At 40.7% G+C, this 15675-nt stretch overlaps 1 protein-coding gene across 2 annotated transcripts in view; it reads right to left on the reverse strand.

Moving 5' to 3' along the window:
* The window catches only part of zgc:171482 (zinc finger protein), a 74796-nt gene extending 61747 nt beyond the window's left edge, over positions 1-13049 (reverse strand). For both annotated transcript variants that reach the window (XM_034292556.1, XM_010889041.3), the window contains exon 1: positions 12639-13049. The gene's annotated coding sequence lies outside the window, so the exon portion shown is untranslated. The remainder of the gene's footprint in view (positions 1-12638) is intronic.
* Between the last annotated feature and the right edge of the window lie 2626 nt (positions 13050-15675).

Genomic DNA, 15675 nt, shown 5'->3' on the forward strand with positions numbered 1-15675 from the left:
TAATTCCCGACTCTGCAGTCATAACAGTAGCCAGATATTATATAAAGTATATCACGGAGGAGCGTCAGGTGGAGCAGGTGGGGTAGCAGGGGTGGCGGTACCACCTTGGCCTAATTTTGAGACAGGGAAAACCCTGTCCACATTGGCTGTGAACCCAGTGGGTCAGGCTCATCTGGGCACAGCCATTACATTCACAATGTACCCAGTAATCCAGGTAACAGCCCATATCTCTGTCAAGGTGTCATTCAGTATAGTATGTCTATATTGCATGTTACAGATGTGGCTTTTGACTGTCCCCACATTATTAAACAAACAGTAAATTCTTAACTAAAGGTCATATTTTGGCACCGCTGACTGTAGGCTGATAAGATTGATATACTAATACACAATTATTTCTGAGAGAGACTAAAATACGACTTTTTCTGACTTGCAATCTTATTTGTCCAGAAAAACTTTTCGGTTTCCAGACATCATTGATATTTCGACATGCACAGAGACAGTATCAAATAGCCTCCTCTTCTTTGTTACTGTTATAATTCCAGCTAGCAAGATGTATCAATTCATCATCTATGCTTGTCTAATGTTTAGCCACTTCACTACTGAACTGCTTTTAATTATTCATATTTTTTTTTTATAAGGGATGAATCAGCATAATCACTGAAATTCTAGAAGATAATACAATATTTTCTTGCAAAAAGTCCAGCTTCCTCTATTTCCCAGACAACCCACCCCTCTCTTTTCTTCTCCCTTCAATTACTTTCACTCCTCCCACCCATCCAGTTCCAACCCGCCCAACTGGAGAAAATCAGACAACAGCAAGTACAGTTGCTCATTATCACAACGTCAATAGTTAACCTAATGAATCTAAAACTCAACACTCCATTGTTGGAGTGTTGAGTTTCCTATAAACACGTCAACTGTGTTACCATCTGATTTACAACATCATTCATAAACATAATGCTAAAATCAAAAGTTTCCCCCCCAAAACACTGGGTTTAGCTGTACTATTTGCTGCAGTATCTGTTCTGCCCCTTCTGTTGGATACAGCTGGATTTGTATCTTCACTAGAATTTAAATATCATTTTATTATTATTGACACTTAAAGAGAGCATCTTAAAACTTTTATATTTATAAGTTTCAGTTCTCCAGATTAGTTATATAGAAAGGGCTGTTTGATTTTCTTTCTGCTATTTCATTCCAGATAAGTTTGAATAAAGTCCCTGAAATTGCTTGATTAATCAGGCTATTTTTCTGTAAATGAACAGGTGTTTCCAATTTACATAGATTCAGAATCCTACAGTATTTTCTTTGCTTAGTTTTATCTTAAACTCAACCGTTGCGCTGAGTTAGTTTGTGTACTCCAGAGTATTCAAATCTTGGTTTTCTGTACTACCTCATCATAAAATGCCCCCATCTGGTGTCAAAGGTTAAAGTTAGGCTGAATCTATGCATACTACATAGTATGTCAGATGAAGACTAGCATGTCCCAAACAACAGGGTGTTTTAAACAGTGTGCCAACATTGCTAGGATGGTCTACAATTTCTGGTCGATTTTTATAGTATGCTAACATGCTTGTTTTTTGGGCTAATATTGCCCACAATCTCGTTTGCAATGGAAATGGATTGGTTTGCGAATATTCCCCCGACTTTTCGGAGATCAATATCAAGATACAATTTGATGACACTTTATTAAAATGTTTTGATTAAATAATTTTAAAAAATAGTTAAAAGTTAAAGTATGTTAATATCTGTCCACTTTAGCATAGCAATTATGTTAATAATTTTTTCACCAGCAGACTGATAGTTTGGTTCCTTTTGGGATGTATTAATGCATGCCAAACTGTGTTGTAGTCATCCACCATAACAGTAATTACAGTTATCTGTATGTTGGAGACTATCTGTACCCAGACAGTCGTAAAAAAGAATCTTGATCACCATTTGGTCAATATAGATTTACTAAATGCATCTGTTTCTCACTAAGCAATATATTTAGTGCAATCCACCTTCCTTGAGAATCCAGTAACATATTTGAAGCATTGGTAATATTTGGAGCATAACTTGTTACTAAGGATCCTGGAGGGGGCCTGGGAATATGCCCATCCTGTCTACATATGTTTTGTGGATCTGGAGAAGGAGTATGACCGGGTCGCCTAGGAGATACTGTGGGAGGTGCTGTGGGAGTATGGGGTGAGGAGGTCCCTTTTCCAATCCCTGTACGTCCAAAGTGAGAGCTGTGTTCAGGTTCTCGGTAGTAAGTTGGACTCATTCCAGGTGGGGGTTGGCCTCCGCCATGGCTGCGCATTGTCACCAATCCTGTTTGTAACTTTTATGGACAGGATATTGAGGCATAGTCGTGGTGGGGAGGGGTTGCAGTTCGGTGTCCTGGGGATCTCATCGCTGCTTTTTGCAGATGATGTGGTCCTGATGGCATCAACGGTCTGTGACCTTCAGCACTCACTGGACCGGTTCACAGCCGAGTGGGAAACGGTTGGGATAAGGATTAGCACCTCTAAATCTGAGGCCATGGTTCTCAGCAGGAAACCGATGGAGTGCCTTCTCCGGGTAGTGAATGAGACGTTACCCCAAGTAAAGGAGTTCAAATATCTCGGGATCTTGTTCGCGGGAGATTGGCCGGAGAATCGGAGCAGCAGGGGCGGTATTGCATTCGCTTTACCGCACCGTTGTGACGAAAAGAGAGCTGAGCCGGAAGGCAAAGCTCTAGATATACCGGTCAATTTTCCTTCCTACCCTCACCTATGGTCATGAAGGCTGGGTCATGACCGAAAGAACAAGATCGCGAGTACAAGCGGCTGAAATGGGTTTTCTCAGAAGGGTGGCTGGCTTCTCCCTTAGGGAAAGGGTGAGAAGCTCAGCCATCAGTGAGGAACTCGGAGTAGAGCCGCTGCTCCTTTGTGTCGAAAGGAGCCAATTGAGGTGGTTCGGGCATCTGGTAAGGATGCCCCCAGGACGTCTCCCTAGGGAGGTGTTCCAGGCACGTCCAGCTGGGAGGAGACCTCGGGGTAGGCCCAGGACTAGGTGGAGAGATTATATTTCGACACTGGCCTGGGAACGCCTCAGGATCCCCCAGTCAGAGCTGGCAAATGTGTCTCGGGAAAGGGAAGTTTGGGGTCCCCTGCTGGAGCTGCTGCCCCCGCGACCCGATACAGATAAGCGGATGAAGATGAGATGAACTTGTTACTATTCAAACAGCCAACTATTATACACAAACTGCACACACACTCACCACGCATATCCACCTAGACACACAAACAATCAAACACACACAGTCAGGAACTTCTGAAGGTCTGAGTTTGTTTTTGTCCTAAGTTGCCTGGTAATATATGGCATTGTAAAGTCTAAAGAGAAGTTAAAAGGGGATTGATTTAAACCAAAACGGAAGGGAGGGACAAAAAAAAGACAAAAGGACAAAACTTTCCCATTATCCATTAAAATCCATTACAGAATAGAGCATACACCTCTGGCTATAGGTCAACGCACTTCAATAAAAGTACTTCACTGTGTATGTGTGTGTGCACTCGGGTGCGTGTGCGTGTGTGTGTGCGTGTGTGTGTGTGTGTGTGTGTGTGTGTGTGTGTGAAATCAATAGACAGTAAACGAAATGCCAGACAACTACATTAAAACACATGCACGTGTAAATGCACACGCACACACAACATTTTGGTTGTCTGCATCCACTAAGAAATTCTGTAACATTTGTTAAATATAAAGTGCAAACCTTACCATTAATAGTAAGAATAATAATTGAAAATGCTCCAGTCTGGTTTTAGACCACATCATAGTACTGAGTCTTCACAGGTCTATCAGACCGAAAATTCCCACAAACATCCCCATGCAGCTCTTATACGTGTGATTGTATGTGCACACGTGACACCTGCATTCATAAGATGTTATGCCGGCCGCTAGGGGCAATGGTGAGCACAATTTGAGCTTAAACCAGTAACTGTTAGTACTAATATGTCAACCCTTAACACTAACCTAAATGTTTAAGCACATTCCTAGCATATTTAACATGTTTTAGTAACCCACTGTAAAGTGCTCTAATCTACAATATCATACAAATTCAAGTGTCACAGATTTACCTATACTGTGTTACAAATTCTCCTGAAACCTGGTTGTAATCCCGGGACCCAAAGGGGTCTGCGTCAGACATTTTTACCTTTTAACTTTTTTCCCCCAAATCTGGGTCAGTTCCAAAATAATTGCAACCAGTCTCTGGGGTATGCAATTAAAAACAATTAGACCCTACTGGACCCATACTTTGTTAATTAAATATCTGAGATAATGAGAAAACTGTGCAAGCTTGTTATCTTAAAGTAGAACGGACGGCATGTTACCAATATTAAATATTATTTAAATATTTTCAAACACACTCCAAGGAATACTCTGATGTCCCTATTCACATTTTCTTACAAGCAATTACATCTATGTGGTCATGTCCCTTTTCATGTTTCCATAAAATGTTAATAAATAATAAAATGTTTGGGAAAGAGAGAATTAGGTATTTGTGAGCAAAGTACAACAATGTAGAGTGTGGAAGTTAGTCTGCAGTTGGACACAAATGTATGCTTAAAATCTGTCAGCACTGACCACTACCTAGCCAATCAGAGCTACAGTAGGCCTTTTTGTAACTAACAGCATCCTGCTGCAGTGACATCTTGTTTACAAGCAGTAGCAAAAGCAAAACTTTAGATCATTAGAAAGCATTCAATTAACCCAGAAAATGTCCCTGAATATTTTAATGCAAATCTGGGAACATGCCAGTCCTGATCAAACAACCATAATAGGTTTGGCATCAATAACATCAACAACACAAAAGCAATAACTAGCATGAGTGAAATTTGCTAAAGTCTAACAATGGACTGTAGGGAAACCCTCTAAAATTCTTTCAGCTTGTAGGTGACCAACAAGATATGCTTTCTGGCAGGACAGAGAAGTGTTTTGCCTGTGTAAATTAGGAGGTAGCTTAACGAAGAGCCCAGAGATAGCTTAACGAAGAGCCCGGAGGTAGCTAAACGAAGCGCCCAGAGGTAGCTTAACGAAGAGCCCAGGGAAGGGATGCAGAGTTTCATTGTCTGAAGGCAGGGAGAAACTCTACTTATTGCTCTGTAAGCAGGAATCATATCCTTGAAGCGGATTTAAGCTTCAACTGGAAGCCAGTGTAGAGTGCGAAGAAGCGGGTCGACATGGGAGAACTTGGGACAGTTGAAAACCAGCTGGACCGCTGCAATCTGAATGAATTATAAGAAAGAGTGGGCAAGAATTCCTTCCAGTTGATGTAGAGGACTAAAGAGACATGGACAAGAAACTGCTAAAGGGGTCAAAAACATCTAGTGAAGCTTGAGGTGTACTTATTTTTTCAGAACTAAGAAAATGCATTTCAGGTATTAAAGGCTAAAGTTTAGTAAGGGATTAACATGTCTTTTGAATAAAGAAAACAGGTGAAGTACCAGTACAGGGAAAAGCTGTACAAACACAAAGATTTTGCATAGAACTGAGATTTAACATGTGACCCTATGAGCCAGAGTCTGCATTTTTACCCCCATCCATCATTTACTTCCCTAATTCATCAGGAACCCACAAGCCTTCTTTACTGTAAATATTTCTCACTGTTGCCCCTAGTGGCCGATTTTCAAAGTGAAGATTATTACAAACGTTTTGGAGACCTGGACAAACGTCTAATTTTGTCTGGAATCCCTTGCGTGTGTGTTCCCTGGTGTGTGTGTGTGTGTGTGTATATATATATGCATGGCAGACACTTTCAAGATTTCTACCCTGATTATTCATCTAGGGCACTGTAATTATGCTAGTCGGCTAATCAGATTCTCTCTACAGTCCCTCCCAGTCTAGAATCTCAGTTGTGTGTGTGTATGTGTGTATGTGTTAGTATATGTGTCTGTATATGTGTTGGCTGGTAATAATGTATCCATGTTCCTCTGAGGTTTATCAGTGGAAATCAGGGATGACTCTGAAACCCGCTCTGCTGTCCTTCATGTCTAAGTCGTATAGTATGCTGTATTTACAGCATAATCTGGAGTGAAATACGCGGTCACCCTATTGTCCAGACTTTGTTCATGATTTACAATGGTTTAAATCAATCCCCTTGTCTATGCTAATTCAATGACTCAATTCAATGACTCAACAAGATTTCTCTTGAAAGTTTAAATGCCTTTTGAGAAAGAGCATCAACAATGTAAATACAGGCAATATGGGGTGTGTGTCTAATTATGAGTGAAAAATAAAACTTAGGGTTTGAATTCCATTTGATTAATGTCTACTTGGTGGAAAATACATTCCTTTGATAAACCAAGGATAACAGTTAAGGCTACAAGCTATGTTGAATTAGTAAGATGTCGATATGAGTGGATGAACATACAGTACAATGACCCCCCCACCCCTGCCTAATTCTATGCCCCTGCCCCAAACTGATTTGAGTGAAATGATAAAACTGGGATAAAGGGGCAGTGAAAATCTGTCAATCCTTGTGCTGATGAATCAACATAATTTCAAAAGTGAGGTCAAAATGTATTGTTGCAAAGTACTGTGCCATTTCAATTGCATATTCACTTCTAAATTAAATTCTACTAAATTGGTTAGCTCAAAAAATCCATACCAGGTACCAGGTGTGAAACTATGTTAAGATTTAAACTATTGTATTTCTTCTGTTCCAGTAGGCCACTAAGTGAGATGCAACATCTCTCTCTCTCTCTCTGCATGTGTAGTTGTATACCTGCATCACTGTTTCAGGGTGTTTGAGCACGTTAACACTGCGTACGCTAGAAATTCTAATGCAACGAACATTCCTGAGACTAGACACGTACAACCTGCTTTCCTGATTTCTGGAAGATCATCAGAATAAATCAATCACAGTATGATGGACTAATTCAGCAGTTTTTCGTCAGTCGTTGATTGAACTTCACGATTTGGAAATGTCCATCTTGGTGTAGTTAATAAGGTTATATCTGGCACAGTACATGATCATTTTCATTTCACTAGGAAGGTACAGACACTGAATCACTACACAAAGAGAGTACCCTTGATTCTTTGTATTCCCATCATGAAACTTTGCTGTAATGTGCAAAATGTCCAGATGTGCAAAGCTGGTAGAGGCATATCCAAATAGACTCATGGCTATAATTGAAACCAAAGGTGCCTCTACCAAATAGAACTAAAGTGTGTGAATACATTAGCAATCAATCATTTTCTATCTGTAATTAATTTAAAACACGTCGTACATTTTAATTCTCCCTTTTATTGTTGCTCATTGGCAAAATCAAATTTGGAAACGTCCAAGGGAGGTGAATACTTTTGAGAACCACTGTATCAAGTTGATATGGAGATGTCCTGATTGCTTCCACAGATATTTAGCTAGCAGTGACTAAAGTTAGCAAATGTTGATAATGGCTGTTTGAAGTGAACTGAACCATGGATTTCAGTTTCTCTGAAAGATATAACATTATTTTAGGAAGAAAAAACTTTGGCATCAAGGAGAAAACATTAGATTTTCCATTTAAGGAATCTCTGAGAAATGTATGGTGTTGCGATAGTTACTGTTTTTCAATTCGCAGATGTCAACATGGTTTTGTAATGTCTTCCTTTTTCACAACGCTATACATAGGCTACATCTCCTCAGCCAAAAACTTTTTTATACATTATCCAGCAGTGTGTGATTGGATTGCAGATGTTTGTAGAGATGCATTTCTTTTACCTCCTCCGAAATTGTCTTTTTCAAGGAATCTCACAAGTCACATATTTCAAGGCCACCTCAGCAGCATTTACACAGAGATCCTAATTCAAATGTTTTCAACAAATACTATGGTCCCCAATTAGTTCAGCCTGCGGTAAAACTCTTGAGTTGGATTGTAAACAGTCCTGAACACCTGACCTGATAGGTCAAAAAACAAATGAGTGGGAAAAAATATCAAAACTGGGCTGCCTGTGTAAATACAACTTAAGCGAATAAAGTTCCAGCCTGAGTGGATTTGGTTTTCGAGGTTCATTGGACAACTTCAATAATTAGTGCATTGATGACATTGTCCCTACAGAGATTTTTGTTTGTGTTGACAGATGACACCCCCACTTTGATGAAGGCCAGAGCTGCCTATTTAAAGGAGCAACACACAAATCCAGACATACAAGAAATCCTGCTATTACCTCCAACGAGCCATCAAACAGGAAAAGCATCAATATAGGAATAAGACTGAATCCTACTATGCCTGCTTTGATATTAGTTGGATGTGGCAGGGCTGGTAAATGATCGCAGGTTACAAAGGGAAACCAAGCCTACCAGACTAGCTAAATGTCTTATTTCCTTGGTTCGGGCCAAGTAACACTGAAAAATGCAGGGGATCACCCTCTTTTCCCGGGCAACAATATGATCTGTCTCTTCACAGCAGATATGAGGAAGACCTGTAAGCAGCCTAACATTCAAAAGTACAGATGGGATACCAGGGCACATACTGAGAGAATGTGCAGACCAGCAGGCAGGTATCTTCACAGACATCATCAACATCTCCCCGAAACAGTCAATAACACCACCCAGCTTCAACAGACCAACATTGGTCCCTTTGCCCATGAGCCATGAAATGCTTCGAAACGCTAGGCACGGCTCACATCAAGAACATCATCCCAGTCACTCTGGACCCAAAGCAATTTGTATACTGCCCCAACAGATCCATAGAACGCGATCTCTATTGCACCCCAAACTGCCCCCTACCGCAGGGACAAGATAAATACATAAGTGCGAACAGCTCAACCGTGGTTCAACCGTGGCTCTACGTTTGGCCCCACAGTGTCCCCGCAAGCTTGTCAATACGCTCAGTGCCCTGAGACTGAACCCCTCCGCAACTGTACCCCAGACTCCCTGATGGGCCGTCCATAGGTGGTGACGGTAAGCAACAACAAATCTGCCACCCTGACCACAAAGGCCCATAAGGTCGGTGTGCTTAGTCCCCTCCTATACTCCTGTTCACCAGCTGCTGCGTGGCCATTTACTACTCCAACACCATTGTCAGGTTAGCTGACAACACTATGGTGTTAGCCAGATAACCTGAAATGATGAGACGGCCTACAGTGGGGCTATTCAATTCCGGTCTTGGAGGGCTGAAACATTTCTGGCTTTATCCACTACTAATAATATGGGACTGATTCAGACCTGAGATGCCTGGTGCTGGCAATCAACTAGCAGGTAGAACCAAAAACCAGAAGTGTTTCGGCCATTCGGGGCCAGATTCGAATTGCCCTGGCCTACAGTGTAACGTCTGGAAACGGCCTGTGCCGTGACAGTCATTATAGTTCTGTGTGTTTCTGTTCTGGTGTATCTGTTTCTATGTTCTGTTCAGCTTCGCTTAGTTTATTGGTTTCACCTGTGTTTTCCACCCACCTGTGTCCTGTTCCCGCATTAGGCCTTGTATTTAGTCCTGTCATTTGCTCATCTCCCGGTTGTTCATTGTTTTCATGTCGACGACTTTTTGGTGAGTCTGTTGAGTAAACTACACTCATCCGTGAGAACCTCTGCGCCTGTGTCCTGCCTCCATGCAGCATTGTGACATGCTGGTAGGAATCCAGAGACCTGACAGTGCGGTGCCACTGATCGCTTGCCACATCAGCGAGACTAAGTAGCTGATGGTAGACTACAGAAAGAAAGGCAGCCGTAACCCCACCCACATCAACAGGCTGAAGTGGAGAGGCAGAGAGCTACACGTTCCTCAGTGTCCACATCAGAGGATGAACATGGCCCAGACACACACAGACGGCCCTCAGAGGCAGAAAAGACTTGGCACGAGCCTCAGTTTCTCAAAAAGATCTACAGCTGTTCCATTGAGGACATCTTGACAGGCTGCATCACTGCTTGGTATAGCAATTTTTGCTGATACTTTTTATTATCTATCCTGTTGCCTAGTGACTTTACCCCTACCTAAATATAGTACATCATCTTAAATTACCTCATACTCCCAAACATTGACACAGTACTTGTAGTCAATGTATACTGCCCTGTTAGTAAAATTCATTGTTGGTATTCAAAACACTGCATATTCCTATACTATATATTCACATACACAAAGTATATTCCTCGTCTTACTATTTGCTACGTTTTCATAATTATTTTAGAGAGTATTTCTCTCTACCGCATAAAAGTGCCTTTTAGTCTACATTTGCCTAGTGGTTAGAGTACAACCTGAAGTAAGCCAGAAAACAATCAGGCACTGTGTGAGTTGAATTTTGACAGGGGTTTGTTATCAAATTGTGACTCATTCTCTACAACTGGAAAATGTTTTTATAATATGCTGGCATATTAAAATCAGCGGTATGCCTAACATGTTTGAATATACCTACATTTCAACAGATCCCTCGAAAAGTTTAGTCCCTCTAAATCTGTGTTAAACCATGAACAATAATAATAGACTCAAAACTCCATGATTGTGTAACGTAACTGTAAAATGTACTGCCCCTAACATGGTATGTTGTGTTTGGAGGGCGTCTTAATTTATAACTCCAATGTGTTATATGTTCATATAGAACTGGTCAATTTAATAATTTAATGCCATTTTTTTATTAAACATCAGCATATTTGTTTAAATCTTTAGATTTTGTCATTTTATACACTCATTCAAATTGACTAATTCAAAATGTATCCATTTTGCAAAATGTAGATTTTCATGTCATATTTTAGATTAACATCTGAAAAATGAATGCCTATCTACACTATAGACTACAGGGGGAGTGAAACAAACATCTGTGGCTGAAGAGGGGAAGTAGACCACTTTGCATGCACAAAGCAGCTAATCTTTGTCTCGGTATCATGGAATCTCTTTTGTAGCTAATCTTAGTCTCAGTATCATAGAATCTCTTTTGTTATATGCAATGTATTATTCATTTAACACACGGTCTCCTCCAGAGCAACTGGGGTTAACCTTCAATGAGACATGACTACACATGTTGCCCCAAGCTGATTGCGTTGTCCACAGACATGTCTCTGCAGGCAAACACTAAGTGCCATGTCAAATGTTAAATATTTGTTGTGGATTTTCAGGTAATTTACAGATACGTTATATTCATAATAATGATAAAATAATGCATTGAAAATAAATACTTTTTAGGCATTTTCATTATTTATTTTTAACAGAAGTGGATATAAAGAGAGGAGAGAGTTTTTGCTGAAAGAGCTGTGGGACAGAATTAAACCCATGGTGCAGCTGTGGGACAGAATTAAACCCATGGTGCAGCTGTGGGACAGATTTAAACCCATGGTGCAGCTGTGGGACAGATTTAAACCCATGGTGCAGCTGTGGGACAGAATTAAACCCATGGTGCAGCTGTGGGACAAAAGTAAACCCATGGTGCAGCTGTGGGACAGATTTAAACCCATGGTGCAGCTGTGGGACAGATTTAAACCCATGGTGCAGCTGTGGGACAGATTTAAACCCATGGTGCAGCTGTGGGACAGATTTAAACCCATGGTGCAGCTGTGGGACAGATTTAAACCCATGGTGCAGCTGTGGGACAGATTTAAACCCATGGTGCAGCTGTGGGACAGAATTAAACCCATGATGCAGCTGTGGGACAGAATTAAACCCATGGTGCAGCTGTGGGATAGAATTAAACCCATGATGCAGCTGTGGGACAGAATTAAACCCATGATGCAGCTGTGGGACAGAATTAAACCCATGGTGCAGCTGTGGGATAGAATTAAACCCATGATGCAGCTGTGGGACAGAATTAAACCCATGATGCAGCAGAACATGTGAACCAGTCAGTGGTTTATACCTCTGACCCCCCCTAAAACCAATTAGGATTATTTTACACTTCCAATGGAACTGGCAAAACAATATCCCGTACTGCTTACCGTACAGCTTCTTACAGCTGTGGTCAACTAACACTACCAAATTGAGTAAACCTGAGAAATTAAACGATGCCAGAGGAATATGTAATTCTGCACTAAATAGAGCTTGGAACACAAACATTATATCTTAAAGCATGACATGTTTAAAAAATATCTATTTGCGTAAACATTCCAGCAAAGTTAATGTTTTGCATCCTTTTAGTTGTTGGCAGCATAGTTGCCACTAGTTTTGGTTTCAAAGCACTTGGTTTTAACATTGTGCAAGATCCCATCTGATATAAAGTCATTGAACAATCTGAATACACCGAGAGCTACAACTCCGGTGTTGGCTCAAGTTCGAGTCTATCAAGCTTGTCTTGGGTTCCTATAGCGTTTCTGTTTAGACTCTAGAATATCAAACAACACCCCTAAACCATGTGAGATTAATTAAACAATATCACCGATTTCTCCAAACACTCGTGATGTGATAAAAATAATGAATTACATTTACAGTAAACGGTGTCAGTGTTGGTAATTAACACAAAAATAGGTAGTCCGTATCTTGTTAAATGGACGGACACCTGCTGTAGCCTATAGGCTACAACTAAACGGACAAGAGCAGAGAAAGCCAGTGTCAAAATTGTTTGCCAGTGCAAAAAATAACAATTCTTAACTTAAATCTATCAACGTAGAAATCACGTTTAACATGACGTAGCCATTGCCTTTTTAGACCCTCTGGTATATATTTAATGGGACATAAAATCCATCAATACTTGCTCTGAAACTTTCACGGTCTCACCTTCTCACTCCGATAACGTTAACTTGCCTCCTCGCGAAACCGACAACACCGGTCCCAAACGTGTATCATCCGCTGGTCAGTATGATCACTTTGTTCGCTAAATCCGTTAAATCCGTAACCGTTGAATGAACCGTCCTGTGGTTGTCCAGCCAACGTGCTCCCGTCGCTGGTAAGACCTCAAATGTGAGTGTTGCTGTCTAGCCTGTATTCCCCAAGTTCCAATGCGCTCTGGTAGTCGTTGCGCTTCGAATTGACTAGTTTATGTTCAAGCGTGGTCTCTTCTCTTTCCCTGTAAGAACAGGCAAAACTCTGTTGATATAATTCACAAAAAAACCGGAGTAAGAAAGAGAGCGATAGGGCGCCCTCTCTATGGTGTACGATAGGCGGCAGATACGCGCGCAGAGTGGGACCTTGAAGCTTATCGAGTATGGTAGAATGGGCCTACATTGCACCCACACGCGCAGGTATAATCTTACATAAAGTGCTTTTTCTGAAAGAGAGCTGAAGAGAGATTATTTAGAAATGTCACGATATGCTCTTGCATTTGCCAGGTTTTGTCTGCTATTTCTCTATCTATATACATATATTTACATATATATTTGCATATATATAGTTTTATGAGCTTAATGTGAGCTTTTGTCCATGAAACAATCTTCCAACACCTGACCAGGCTCAGCGCACCTTCAGATAGAGAGGGATAGAGGGTTGAGGGACAGGAAATAGAGATATGAATGCAGAGAGATGGAAAGAGACCGGTTGTTTTGCTATGCATATGTTCAATGACATTTGTATCGTAATAATTTTTTTTTTTTATGTGCTAAGGGACATTTCGAAATGTACTGGGTGAGTGCTGGTTTGAACAAAAAGCAAAATCATTGCAGAGGGTTGTGTATGTTTTTCCCCCTTTTAAACCAGACTCAAGGTAGGGCATTATGTTTCTTCCTTGTTCATCTACACTATTTAACTGGGTTAACTAAATACAGTAGTGTCTTCAGTACGCCTTTTTGATAAACAAATATGTGTTTATGTTGTAAGCGCAGCAATACACCGTAATAGGTTTTGGGCCAATGTTTGCATCTGTATGAACAATGATCAGACCACAGATCTGTTTAAAAGGTGGATAATGTGTACAGGCATTTGGCATTTTGTTTGACCATTCCATTTGAATGAACCACGGCAATAGTGTTAATCCTACTTAGTCAAACATGACTGGCTATTTGGAATATGCAAATACAAATATATGTTTGTATCATATTTAACAATTTTTGGGCTGTAATTTTGTTGAGGGTCATGTGAAAATATTTGTTGCTGGATCTCACTATGACTATAATGCCCCCTCCCAAATAACTAAATAATAACTAAAACAATATTTCCCAGACTTCTTGATCAAATATAGACAACAAACACTGATCCCGGTGACTCTGAAACACAATCACACATAAAAAACATTTAACACAAATGATTCATTACACCAGAGGGGTTGGGTTGTCTGCCAACTGTATTTCTCACCGCCAGCAGATTTTCAAAAGATTGAGTGAAATTCATACAAATTATTTCTCTAAACCTCCCCCGTAATTTCTACTAAATTTAGCTTGCAATGAATAGACTGCCATGCCTTGTTTTATAATTTCCCCCTTTTATTATTCCAAGTCTTTTCAAATCAATTGTCATATTTCCGTGTCAGGCTATAGCTCTGTATTCAGCTCTGACAATCGTCTGACTGTTACATTCTCAGAGACACTTAGAGACGCAGTGACAGCAACCTTCTGAGAGGAATCCAAACACTTCAAAGCATACAATGAAGGCAGATTGACACGCGCACACTCACACACACGTACTGTTAACAATGCATCGTGATGAGAAACAGGCCAATTTATCAAACCACCAGCACACTGAACGTCTGGTGCCAAAACTGGTCTGGACCGAGAGGGAATGAAAGGACGAAAGAGCTGGGGGGAGAGAGAGTGTGAGAGAGTGAGAGAGAGGAGCAGGAGGAGGGTGGTTGAGGATGGAAAGAGCTGGAGAAAGAGTAAGAGATTGTGAGGGAAAGAGGTTCGTTAGCTGCTATATTAAAATAGGGATTTCTCTGTGTACGGGAACAAGCACTAATGTGAGAGAAATTGATTTCTGGTGGCTGGAAAAGGTAATGATAGCAGTCTAATACAAGACAGAATTCATCAGGAACCTAGCTGTGACGGTAGTTATGCTTTTGTGTGCCGGTGTTTGTGTCAGATGCTTTGCATGTCTAAAGACCCACTGCCTCTTTTGAAAGACCGTTACCGCCCAATGCCTTTTAGAAGTATGACAGAATGAGGAACAAAAAATAAACACTCAACCTCGTACTTGATTCTCTTGAACTAACACTTGCACTTGTCTTTTCTTGCTAGCACTGACTGATTATAGCTGCCATATTGAGGAACAGTTTATGACTTTGATATGTGGTTGTCTTTGATATGTGGTTGTCTGATAAATGACTAACACACAGTACACGCACACAGCTACAGATCCATGCCTTTTCCACATTTCTCTCTAGCTAAATATAAAACCTCATAAAGTGGGGTGTAATTTAACATTCCTTGAAATCTACATATCAAGCGGCATCAACTTTCATACCAGCTAAAGCTGTGAATGAAGCAAACTCACAGGCTGTCATAACCAGTAATTACCATTGATCCTGCCTCTCATTCTGTTTGTGGTTACAGTCACCTCAGAAAGTATTTGGGCAGTGACTTCTTTTTCTCTATTCCAGCGCATTGTAATTGAATAAGTGCAGACCTTCAGCTTTAATTGGGGGCATTTTCCTTAATATTTTGAAATTACTAGTTTTGTACACGTACCCCTCATTGAGGGTTAGCAAGGGTAGCAGAATATGGACATATTAACATTATTTACAAAAACATATTCATGATTGCTCACATATCCTTTGCATGCAATGACTGACTGAAGTCTGTGATCCGTAGGCATCATAAGCGCTGGATATCCTGCCCAGTGATGATCAGCCAGGCCTGTACTCAAGTCACCTTCAGTTTCTTCTCGT

This window comes from Esox lucius, chromosome 6, assembly GCF_011004845.1.
Source record: "Esox lucius isolate fEsoLuc1 chromosome 6, fEsoLuc1.pri, whole genome shotgun sequence".
NCBI classification, from domain to species: domain Eukaryota; kingdom Metazoa; phylum Chordata; class Actinopteri; order Esociformes; family Esocidae; genus Esox; species Esox lucius.